The following is a 13,349-nucleotide window of genomic DNA, read 5'->3' as shown; positions in this document are numbered from 1 at the left end:
GCCACAGAGATTTATTAAAGTAACATAAAAAAATACAATAGTTATTTTACTATATCTTTACAATTTTTCATTCTAACTCTTCATAATTTTTTATATAAGTAGAAGTCCTCATTTGAAGGAAGCACAGTAAGTTTCATAGCTTTATCATTTTCAAGAGCCAGCATAAAATTTAAACTATCATAACTTATAAATCAAGCTTGCAATTCTTAGTACCTATAATGGCCACCTGAGGGAGCTATAGGATTACTTTTAAATAATTATTGGAGAAACGAGTATGATTTAAATAATTTATAGAAATCTTTCAAATAAAATAATATGTATTTTATGTATTTTACTGATAAAATGACCCTCACATAATTAGAATAACAAGCTGAAGTATTGTGAACTGTATATTAAGAATAATTCTTTATAGGCTTTATGGACAGATACGTTTGGAGTGACTCTTGAAGGTTCAGCCCCACATCCTCTTTTACCACTGTTTAAAGAATTAATCTTACAGAACAGGTGTGAATGAATTTTGGATAGCTTGAAGGGTTTTGTCGTGGTGATTTTTTTAAATAATAGTAAAAAAGGAACCAGTAAATGTATTTTTATTTTTTTAAAGTGCAGCTTCTAAACACTTAAAAAAAAATGTACACATAAAAGACAAGTCATTCTGAGGCATATTTCCTCAGAATGACTGGTCTCATGACAATAGTTTCATGACTATACAACACTATATGGATGATAGAAAATTAAAAAACTATCATACATCTGATGTCACTCAGTCCCACTGTCACTGTGGGTAATGTGTGTGTGTGTGTGTGTGTGTGTGTGTTAAGTGAATTAGGTGTGAAACTATCAGAGAGCATTTAGTCTCCAGCGCCAACATTTTACAGAACTGCCACTTTCCTGGAGTCTCCAGAATTACTCGGTGTCAGGCTCTCAGAGACTTAAGATTCCAAAAAATGATTTAATTAGAATACCATGAAGTATTGTGAAATACTATATATTAAGTCTTTATATATATGCTTTATGAACAGATTAGAGTGACTCGTGAAGGACCAGCACCACCTCCTCTTGTTCGATGGTTTGAGGAGTATATCTTCCAGAATCCAGGATTAAGATTTAGGAGCTCATTTTTATTCCACCTCCTTTCCTGAAAGTCTGTCTTGCAGAATTGACTAAACATTAATCTTCACATTATTTCCTAATTATTTTGCAATTCTTTTTGTCAGTTCTTCTTGACCTGTTTTTCTCTTCCAGCTTTCCTGGACTATTGTATAGCACTCATAAATGATTAAATAAAAAAATAATGGTAGTTATTAAGATTGATATGGTTAGGAATTGGTAAAATGTGCTTGGAAAAAAATCACAATAAAACAATGTTTTAATGTTTAAGTTTGGAATATTAACTGACGTGAATGAATGCTATATAAATATTGTTCATGTTAACATAATGTTTATGAATGGAATCTTATTGTAAAGTGTTACTAAAGTTATACATATATATTGTTCTGTGAATGTGATTTTAAAGTCTAGATGATTCGGATTAACCCTTTAATTGCCATATCCTTTAAAACCTCACTGCCAGAGGGATATTGTGAATGCATGTGCCCGCTGGGCACAGTTTACCTGATGCCACCGGGGTGGCGATGGCATTGGTGGCTTGAGCCCGACATCGCTGCTTGCAGCTATATTTAGGGCTCAAGCCTGGAGGGCGAGAGCCCTATTGTTTTCCTTAGGATTATTTTTTTTTTTTTTTTTTTTTTTCTTTATTCTTCTAATTTTTTTCCAAGGTTTCGGGGGCTTTTGGGGTCCTTAACATACTCAAAAACTCTTGAAAATTGGCACACACCTTGGAACCTGCGGCCATTAGGGCCGGGCAGAGTATGATACACGGGCGGGGCACAGGGGCTCTACAGCGCCCCCTGTAGTACTGAGGGCCATATATCATGCATACTTGCACGTATACATATGAAACTTGGTACATATATATAACTCATCAAACCAAACAACTTTCACACTGCATGTCATAAGCTCCGCCCAACAGGAAGTTGGCTATTTAGGGTTTCATGAAAAACACATGCTCTGGAATTTGATATACTCCTCTGAGGAACTCCACCCGTTCACCACAAAACTCGGTGAACACGATCTCAAGACATTGGGGATGCTAAATTGCGAAGAGATTTTTGATATCTCGAACGGTTTGCCCGTGGCGAGGCGTTGAAATTATGGCGAGAAATGAGAAACAGGAAATGTCTAATAACATTCACATACATTTCCTGAATTTGATCAAACTTAATTTGTTTGTTCGTTGTATGATACCGATCGTATATATGTGACTATTAGGAGTCAAAGTTATAGCGCCACCAACTGGCAGCAGGAAGTGAATCATTTTCAAAACGCTTTGAATTCAGCATCTTATTTTTACTTGATTTGCTTCAAACTTCATCAGAATAATGACAAAACACGGCCGAAGAAAATCTGTTGTGGGGATATTGATATCTAATATAGTGTTGCCATGGCAACGTGTCAAACTTGAATGTTCTGTTCTGGTGATTTTTAGGCAGACAACAAGCTCAGATTTACATGAAACTCGAAACAGATATCAGTATTAAAGATAGCTAAACCATGGCAAAAGCTTTGAAAAGGGCGTGGAAGAGGCACTCTATAGCGCCACCTTTTGTCAAAAGTGGGGGGGTTCGTTTTAGCTACAGACACCAAACTTGGTACATAAATTGTTCTTATCAAGACGGACAACTTTCTAATTCACAGTCATAAGCTACGATCAACAGGAAGTCGGCTATTTTGATTTGAATGTGTATTTTTGAGATTTTACAGTTGTAAAATTAATGAATACTCCTCACAGGGGAAGTACACTATACACACAAAACTTTGTCTACATGAAGAAAAAACATCGAGGAACTTAAATTGCGAACAGATTTTGGTTAGCTTGAACGGTTTTGTCGTGGTGATTTTTTGAAATGACAGTAAAAAGTGAAACATTAATCGTCTTCTATTTTTAAATTGCAGCTTCCAAACCTTTAAAAAACATTTTTCATTTAGAAAACCAGTGATTCTGAGGAAATATGCATAGTTTCATGACTTTACAGCACTGTATGATTAAAAGAAAATTAAAAAACTGTCAGACATCTGATCTCACTCTGTCACTCTGTGTGCTGACTCTGTGTGTGTGTGTGAGTGTGAGTGGGGGAGGGGTGTGAGCTGAGTGGCAGACAGACAGAGAGAGAGAGAGAGAGAGAGAGACTTAAACATCTCTTTAATCACCAGAAAAAAAACTGTATTTTAAATAGTTATTTTTTTGTTGTTGTTGCTAATTGTGCTGTTATCATTACATCTTAAGAAATATCTTAGGCCTTATCCTTTTCTGACAGTTTCAGGGATTAAAAAAAATCCTAAAAAACCTTATTTGTGCTGCAAATAATAATTTCAAACTCATTTGATACTGACCTCTGTCACCCTGTGACATGACATTTATTTGAATTTACATAATCTCAAGGATGTAACAGTAAAACTGTTCAGCTCACAGATGAAGACTAAGCTTTAATGCAAGCAGAACTATTTCACAAATGCTTATAGGTTAATGAAATCATAACAAAACACTTTTAAATTATTTAAGGATTTGGTAACACTTTAAAATAATGTCTCAATTGTTAACATTAGTAAATGCATTGGTAACACTTCATAATAGCTGCAATTCTTAGCTAAGCATTAGTAAATAGTCAGTTCATGCTTTATATAGCCTTCTCCCAAAATTAATATTTTAGTAAGCATTTTATAAATACAGCTATAATTAAATTGTTCATGGTTTATATGCACATTTATTTTGAGGAGATTAAAGGCTGTAATCTCCCTAAAAAAAATGTAAAATAAAAAATAAAATAAATAAAATAAACAAACACAGAACTCATAAATATTTATTTCAAGATGCAATAAAAGAAAACTGTACACTTGAATTTATATATATATATATATATATATATATATATATATATATATATATATATATATATATATATATATATACACACACACACAATTGCATAAGTTTATATTTAAAAATGTTTAGCAAGTGTACAGCTAATAATAATAATAATGCATTTTATTTAGTTTTAGCTACAGACACCAAACTCGGTACTTAAATTGTTCTTATCAAGACGGACAACTTTCTAATTCACAGTCATAAGCTACGATCAACAGGAAGTCAGCTATTTTGATTTGAATGTGTATTTTTGAGATTTTACAGTTGTGAATTAATGCATACTCCTCACATGGGAAGTACACTATACACACCAAACTTTGACTACATGAAGAAACAACATCGAGGAACTTAAATTGCGAACGGATTTTGGTTAGCTTGAACGGTTTTGACGTGGTGATTTTTTGAAATGACAGTAAGAAGGGAAACATTAATTGTATTGTATGTCTAAATTGCAGCTTCCAAACACTTCAAGGCATGTTTTCAGAGATCAAATCATTATGAGGAAATATGCATAGTTTCATGACTTTACAACACTGTATGGATAAAAGAAAAGAAAAAACTGTCAGACTTCTCAACTGACATGATCTCACTCTGGCCACTCCGTCTGTGTGAGGAAAGGGAGGGGGAGAGGGAGGGAGAGTGTGAGTGTGAGGGGGTTGGTGACTGTGAATCTTTGGTGACTGACAGTGTGTGTGGATTGTAGGGAGGGGCTGTCTGGCAGAGAGAGAGAGAGAGAGAGAGAGAGAGAGAGAGAGAGACCTAATCATTCCTTTAATAATCAGGAAAAAAAATCTATATTTTAAATTGTTATTGTTTTTGTTGTTGATAATGGTGGTGTTTTTTTCCTTTCATTACAGGTTAAGAAATCTCTTAGGCCTTATCCTTTTCTGACAGTTTTAGGGATTTAAAAACATCCTAAGAATCCTTATTTGTGCTGCAAATAATAATTTCAAACTCATTTGATACTGACCTATGACAACCTGTGACATGACATTTATTAATCTCATGGATGTAACAGTAAAACTCTTCAACTGACAGATTAAGCTGCAATGCAAGCAAAACTATTTCACAAATGCTTATAGGTCATTAAAATCATTACAAAACACTAATAAATTATTAAAGGGTTTGGTAACACTGTATAATAATGTCTAATTTGTTAACATTAGTAAATGCATTGGTAACACTTTATAATAACTGCACTCATTAGCTAAGCATTAGTAAATAGTTCATGATTATAAAGCCTTTTCCCTTAATAATAGTCATTATTAAGCAGGAATACATCTCTAATTACATTGTTCTTGGTTTAAAAGCACATATATTACAAAGGAGATTAAAGTTTCAGTTGTCTTATAAAATAAATCAATAAACACAACCCAGTTTGATTCAGAATTCAGAAATATTTATTTCAAGATGCAATAAAAGGAAACTGTACACTTGAAAAGGTTTTGAGCGATTCTTGAAGGACTAGCATCACCTTCACTTGTACGATGGTTTGAGGAATATATCTTCCAGATAGTACCGCCGCTCCCTATATGCAGAGTATGCAGTCTTCGTAGAGCACCAACTCCCAGAGGGGGCACCAGTTGCTCAAAAAAAAAAAAAAAAAATATGCGCCATTCTCCCATCCGCGTTCGCGACCACTCAATAGCATTTGAGAAGAAAGACTTGTAGTCACAAAACAATTGTAATGTGTTCATATAGGTGTCAGCTACAATGCACACCTTATACATTTTTTATACATTTTAAAATAAAGTGTTACTAAAGTTATATATATTGTTCTGTGTATGTGATTTCAAAGTCTAGATTGGTCGGATTAACCCTTTAACTGCCACATCCCTTAAAACTTGATTGTCAGAGGGTTACTGTAAATGCTTATGCCCGCTGGGCACAGTTTTCCCGATGCCACCAGGGTGGCGTTGCACTGATGGCTTGAGCCCGACATCGCTGCTTGCAGCTATATTTATTATTATTATTATTATTATTATTATTTTTTTCCAACGTCTCGGGGGCTTTTGGGGCCCTTAACGTGCTTAAAAAGTCTTGAAAATTGGCACACAGATTGGAACCTGCGGCCATTAGGGCCGGGCAGAGACTGATACACGGGCGTGGCACAGGGGCTCTACAGCGCCCCCTGGAATATGGAGGGCCATATATCATACATTCTTGCTCGTAGACGTATGAAACTCGGTACACATATAAATCTCATCAATCCAAACAACTTTTGTATTGCATATCATGGGCTCCGCCCAACAGGAAGTTGGCTATTTAGGGTTTAGTATTCAAATTTTTCGTCAAAGTTGTGGGGGCTTTTGGGGTCCTTAACATACTCAAAAACTCTTGAAAATTTGCGCACACTTTGGAATCTGTGGCCTTTAGGAGCCTGCAGAGGCTGGGACCCGGGCGGGGCACAGGGGCTCTACGGCGCCCCCTGGAACACAGTCAGAAATGTTGATGTATAGCTCACACATACTTGCACATATTCATATGAAACTCAGTACACATATAGATCTCATCGTGCCGAACAACTTTCGTATTGCATGTCATAGGCTCCACCCAACAGGAAGTCAGCTATTTAGAGTTATGTAAAAAGCGCATGCTCTGGAATTTGAAATACTTGTCATAGGTTTTTTTCTCGATTGCCGCCAAACTCGGTCAACATGATCTCAAGACACTGGGGATGAAAAATTGCCAGGGGATTTTTGATATCTCGAACGGTTTGCTCGTGGCGAGGCGTTGAAATTATGGCGAGAAATTAGAAACAGGAAGTGTCTAATACCATCCACATACATTTCCTGATTTTAATCAAACTTCATCAGATTATTCGTTGTATGATGTCGATCGCATATATGTGACTATTAGGAGTCAAAGTTATAGCGCCACCAACTGGCAGAAGGAAGTGTGTCATTTTCAAAATGATTTGAATTCAGCATCTTATTATTACTCGATTTGCTTCAAACTTCATCAGAATAATGTTAAAACACAGCTGATATAAATCTGCAAGGGGGATATTGATATCTAAAAAATTGTTGCCGTGGCAACATGTCAAACTGGAATACTTCTCAGGTGATTTTGAGGCAAATAACATACTTAGAATTTCACAAAACTCTGAACACACATCAGTATTTCTGATAGGAACTTAAATTGTGAATGGATTTTGGATAGCTTGAATGGTTTTGCCGTGGTGATTTTTTTAAATGACCTTACAAAGGGAATCATTATTGTATTTTTAAATTGCAGCTTCCAAACACGTCAAAGAATTTTTTCATACAGATGAAAAAGTCATTCTGAGGAAATATGCATAGTTTCACGACTTTACAACACTGTATGGATAACAGAAAATTAAAAAACTGTCAGACATCTCATCTCACTCTGTCCCTCTGTTTGAGTGTGTGTGCTTAGACTTCCATTGTCTGAGAGAAATAGCGCCCCTACAGGTTCAATTCCCGGACTTTTACTTTCACTTTTAAATCGGTTAAAAATACAAACAAATACTTAGATTTAATTCACACTGACAAGCTAAACCAACATATCTGATTATTACCGGTTCAGGACTCATGGATAAATTATTTCTGGCCAGAGATACGTGAGAAATAGGAGAGATGAATCACTGCTGTGATCACGAGCGTCTGGAGTAAAGAGCTCAGAGAAAACGAATTTATTCCTGTTTTAAAGCTTTTAAAAATAAATTATTACAGCGATATCACACAATCAACCAATTAGAACACACCAAGAGCTAAATTAAGATGTTTTTGAACTGTTTGTGTGAAAATGAAATATTTGTGGCTGCCTATATGAAATCACGCCTCCGATCAGCGCTTACAGTGTCGAGCTCAAAACAAACGAATTTATTCTTGTTTAAGAGCTTTTTTAAATAAAACATTACCACAAATGCACACAATAAACCCATTGTAACACATCAAGAGGTAAATGCAGGTGTTTGTGACCCGTTTAAGTGCGCAAGACTATTTGAAAGTGAGACTGGCAGAATAACATATATCTCTCGAGCTGCAGGATTCTGGCTTTCGTCGTACAAACGAACACATCACAGACAAGATTATTTCAAAACACATAATAGCTTGGCGACTATAAACGAAAACAGCCACGTGAACATAAACTGTTGAGAAATATATCTGAAGTGGATCTACTGGATTTTAATATTAAGTGACCGCATATACCAGCTGCTTCTGTCTTCAATTTTAATCTATATAAAAAATGAAATTCATTCATCTTGGCTGCTTTTTTAATGTGTGTACGTATTTATTTATTTATTTATTATTTTGCTCTAACAAGAATTAATCTATATTTAATTAAATCAATTACATTTTATTTTACATTTGATTTGTCCATATCTGCATCTAAACGCCTAAAAACCTAAAACATGCTCTATTATACTATTGTTAGCAATTTCTTTATCGTCCAATTTATCTGGTGTACACGCTTTTATTTTCATAATAAACTTGTTTGTTAGATTATACACAGTTACAGTGGTCTATAATAAATATTGACAGGTTTTATTCAAGCTGTTTAGAATGATTGCAGTAGGCTAATTTTTTTTAATGTAAATCCAAAAAACAAAAACAAAAAAAACAAAACAAAAAAAAAACATTGGAAAACAATGACTGTTGTACTTTTTTATACATTTTGTATAATTTCATAGTTTATGCATTATAGTTATAAAACAAATAAATGTAGCCACTCACATAGAAATCTTAGGCCTTATCCTTTTCTGACAGTTTTAGGGATTTTTAAAAATCCTAAAAAACCCTAATTTGTGCTGCAAATAATAATTTCAAACTCAAAAAGTAAATAGTCAGTTCATGCTTTATAAAGCCTTGTCCCAATATTAATAGTCAGTAGTAAGCAGTTTATAAATACAGCTATAAATAGCTTGTTTTTGGTTTATAAGCACATTTATTAAAAAGGAGAGTAAAGGATCAGTTATCTTCCTATGAAAAATAAAAGATAAAAATAAACAAACAACAACACAGATTGATACAGAACAGAAAAATAAATTTTATTGTGGATTTATGATAAAATCAGCCTGTAAATGAATTCATACTCCTCCTCATACTACTCCATACTCCTTTTTCAACATGATGCCAATATACTGAGATGTTAAATTGTGAATGGGTTTAGGATAGCTTAAATGGTGTTGCCATAGAGATTTATTAATGTAACATAAAAAAAATACAATAGTTATTTTACTATATCTTTAAAATTTTTCATTCTAACTCTTCATAATTTTTTATATAAGTAGAAGTCCTCATTTGAAGGAAGCACAGTAAGTTTCATAGCTTTTTCATTTTCAAGAGCCAGCCTAAAATTAAAACTATCATAACTTATAAATCAAGCTTGCAATTCTTAGTACCAATAATGGTCACCAGAGGGAGCTATAGGATTACTTTTAAATAATTATTGTAGAAACGAGTATGATTTAAATAATTTATAGAAATCTTTCAAATAAAATAATATGTATTTTAGGAATTTTACTGATAAAAATGACCCTCACTTAATTAGAATAACAAGCTGAAGTATTGTGAACTGTATATTAAGAATAATTCTTTATAGGCTTTATGGACAGATACGTTTTGAGTGACTCTTGAAGGTTCAGCACCACATCCTCTTTTACCACTGTTTAAAGAACTAATCTTACAGAACAGGTGTGAATGAATTTTGGATAGCTTGAATGGTTTTGTCGTGGTGATTTTTTGAAATAATAGTAAAAAAGGAACCAGTAAATGTCTTATTATTATTTTTAAAGTGCAGCTTCTAAACACTTAAAAAAAATGTACACATAAAAGACAAGTCATTCTGAGGCATATTTCCTCAGAATGACTGGTCTCATGACAATAGTTTCATGACTATACAACACTATATGGATGATAGAAAATAAAAAAACTATCATACATCTAATGTCACTCAGTCCCACTGTCACTGTGGGTAGTGTGTGTGTGTGTGTGTGTTTGTGTGTGTGTTAAGTGAATTAGGTGTGAAACTATCAGGGAGCATTTAGTCTCCAGCGCCAACATTTTACAGAACTGCCACTTTCCTGGAGTCTCCAGAATTACTCGGTGTCCGGCTCTGAGAGACTTAAGATCCCAAAAAATGATTTAATTAGAATACCATGAAGTATTGTGAAATACTATATATTAAGGCTTTATATATAGGCTTTATGAACAGATTAGAGTGACTCGTGAAGGACCAGCACCACCTCCTCTTGTTCGATGGTTTGAGGAGTATATCTTCCAGAATCCAGGATTAAGATTTAAGAGCTCATTTTTATTCCACCTCCTTTCCTGAAAGTCTGTCTTGCAGAATTGACTAAAAATTAATCTTCACATTATTTCCTAATTATTTTGCAATTCTTTTTGTCAGTTCTTCTTGACCTGTTTTTCTCTTCCAGCTTTCCTGGACTATTGTATAGCACTCATAAATGATTAAATAAAAAATAATGGTAGTTATTAAGATTGATATGGTTTGGAATTGGTAAAAAATGCTTGGAAAAAAATCACAATAAAACAATGTTTTAATGTTTAAGTTTGGAATATTAACTGACGTGAATGAATGCTATATAAACATTGTTCATGTTAACATAATGTTTATGAATGGAATCTTATTGTAAAGTGTTACTAAAGTTATATATATATATATTGTTCTGTGAATGTGATTTTAAAGTCTAGATGATTCGGATTAACCCTTTAACTGCCATATCCTTTAAAACCTCACTGCCAGAGGGATATTGTGAATGCATGTGCCCGCTGGGCACAGTTTACCTGATGCCACCGGGGTGGCGATGGCACTGGTGGCTTGAGCCCGCCATCGCTGCTTGCAGCTATATTTATTATTAGGGCTCAAGCCCGAAGGGGCGAAGAGCCCTATTGTTCTTCTAAGGATTATTCTTCTTCTTATTATTATTTTTTTTATTTTTTATTAAACCTTCCGGGGGTTTTTGGAGGCCTTAACATGCTCAAAAACTCTTGAAAATTGGCACACACATTGGAATCTGCGGCCATCAGGACGCCACAGAGACTGGGACCCGGGCGTGGCACAGGGGCTCTACAGCGCCCCCTGGAACACAGTCAGAAATCTTGAACCATAGCTCACACACACTTTCATGTATTTATATGAAACTCAGTACACTTATAGATCTCATTGAGCCGAACAACTTTCACACTCTATGTCATAGGCTCCGCCCAACAGGAAGTCAGCTATTTAGGGCTGTTTATAAAAAGCATGCTCTGGAATTTGATATACTTGTCATAGGTCTTTTACTTGATTGCCACCAAACTCGGTCAACATGATCTCAAGACATTGGGGATGGAAAATTGCGAGGGGATTTTTGATATCTCGAACGGTTTGCCCGTGGCGAGGCGTTGAAATTATGGCGAGAAATGAGAAACAGGAAATGTCTAATAACATCCGCATACATTTCCTGAATTTGATCAAACTTCATTGGTTTGTTCGTTGTATGATACTGATCGTATATATGTGACTATTAAGAGTCAACATTATAGCGCCACCAACTGGCAGCAGGAAGTGTGTCATTTTCCAAATGCTTTGAATTCAGCATCTTATTTTTACTCTATTTACTTAAAACTTCATCAGAATAATGACAAAACACGGCCGATGTAAATCTGTTGTGGGGATATTGATATCTGATATAGTGTTGCCATGGCAACGTGTCAAACTTGAATGTTCTGTTATGGTGAGTTTGAGGCAAACAACAAGCTCAGATTTACATGAAACTCAAAACACATATCAGTATTAGTGATAGCTAGACAATGGCAAAAGCTTTTAAAAGGGCGTGAAGGAGGCACTCTATAGCGCCACCTTTTGTCAAAAGTGGGGGGGTTAGTTTTAGCTACAGACACCAAACTTGGTACATAAATTGTTCTTTTCAAGACGGACAACTTTCTAATTCACAGTCATCAGCTACGACCAACAGGAAGTCGGCTATTTTGATTTGAATATTTAAATTGAGCTCTGATTTAATGCATACTCCTCACAGGAAATGTTCACTATACTCACCAAACTTTGTCTACAGGTTGAAAAAACATTGAGGAACTTAAATTGCGAACGGATTTTGGTTAGCTTGAACGGTTTTGTCGTGGTGATTTTTTGAAATGACAGTAAAAAGGGAATCATTAATTGTCTTGTATTTTTAAATTGCAGCTTCCAAACACTTAAAAAAAAAAATCATACAGAGATCAAATCATTCTGAGGACATATGCATAGTTTCATGACTTTACAACACTGTATGACTAAAAGAAAATAAAAAAACTGTCAGACATCTCAACTCACTCTGTCCCTCTGTTTGAGCAATGTATGTGTGCTGACTGAGTGCATGTGTGTGTGTGAGTGTGTGGGTGTGAGTGGGGGATGGGCATGAGCTGAGTGGCAGACACAATGAGAGAGAGAAAGAGAGAGAGAGAGAGAGAGAGAGACTTAATCATCTCTTTAATCACCAGAAAAAAAAATGTATTTTAAATTGTTATTTTTTGTTGCTTTTGCTAACATTGCTGTTTTCATTACAGCTTAAGAAATCTCTTTGGCCTTATCCTTTTCTGACAGTTTCAGGAATTAAAAACAAAATTCTAAAAATACTTATTTGTGCTGCAAATAATAATTTCAATCTCATTTGATACTGACCTATTCCATCCTGTGACATGACATTTATCTTAATTTACATAATCTCATGGATGTAACAGTAAAACTGTTCAGTTCACAGATCAAGACTAAGCTGTAATGCAAGCAGAACTTTAACAAATGCTTATAAGTCATTAAAGGATTTTATAACACTGTAAAATAATGTCTAATTTGTTAACATTAGTAAATGCATTGGTAACACTTTATAATAACTGCACTCATTAGTAAATAGTCAGTTCATGCTTTATAAAGTCTTGTCCCAACTTAAATAGTCATTAATAAGCAGCTTATAAATACAGCTATAAATAGCTTGATCTTGGTTTATAAGCACATTTATTAAAAAGGAGAGTAAAGGGTCAGTTATCTTCCTATGAAAAATAAAAAAATGAAAATAAACAAACAACAACACAGATTGATACAGAACTCAGAAATTTTATTGTGGATTTATGATCAAATCAGCCTGTAAATGAATCATACTCCTCCAAGAAGACACAAGTAGTTCACACCAAACTTTTTCAACATGATGCCAATATACTGAAGATGTTAAATTGCGAATGGGTTTAGGATACCTTAAATGGTGTGGCCATACCGATTTATTAAAGTAACATAAAAAAATACAATAGTTATTTTACTATATCTTTAACATTCTTCATTCCAACTCTTCATAATTTTTTATATACGTAGAAGTCATCATTTGAAAGAAGCACAGCAAGTTTCA

The 13,349-nt window shown here is 34.4% G+C and overlaps 1 long non-coding RNA gene across 1 annotated transcript; it reads right to left on the bottom strand.

The window, feature by feature from the left end:
* Positions 1 to 1,729: 1,729 nt before the first annotated feature.
* Positions 1,730 to 13,142, bottom strand: LOC127933364 (uncharacterized). The gene is made up of 2 exons (XR_008147492.1): positions 11,816 to 13,142; positions 1,730 to 2,662 (listed from the first exon to the last, which is right to left on the bottom strand). It is a non-coding gene; the product is annotated as an uncharacterized LOC127933364 (long non-coding RNA).
* Positions 13,143 to 13,349: the final 207 nt, after the last annotated feature.

This window comes from Carassius gibelio, chromosome A17 (genome assembly GCF_023724105.1).
Source record: "Carassius gibelio isolate Cgi1373 ecotype wild population from Czech Republic chromosome A17, carGib1.2-hapl.c, whole genome shotgun sequence".
NCBI lineage: Eukaryota > Metazoa > Chordata > Actinopteri > Cypriniformes > Cyprinidae > Carassius > Carassius gibelio.
The sequence above is the reverse complement of the archived record's forward strand: the minus strand, read 5'-3'. Positions and strand labels throughout refer to the sequence as shown.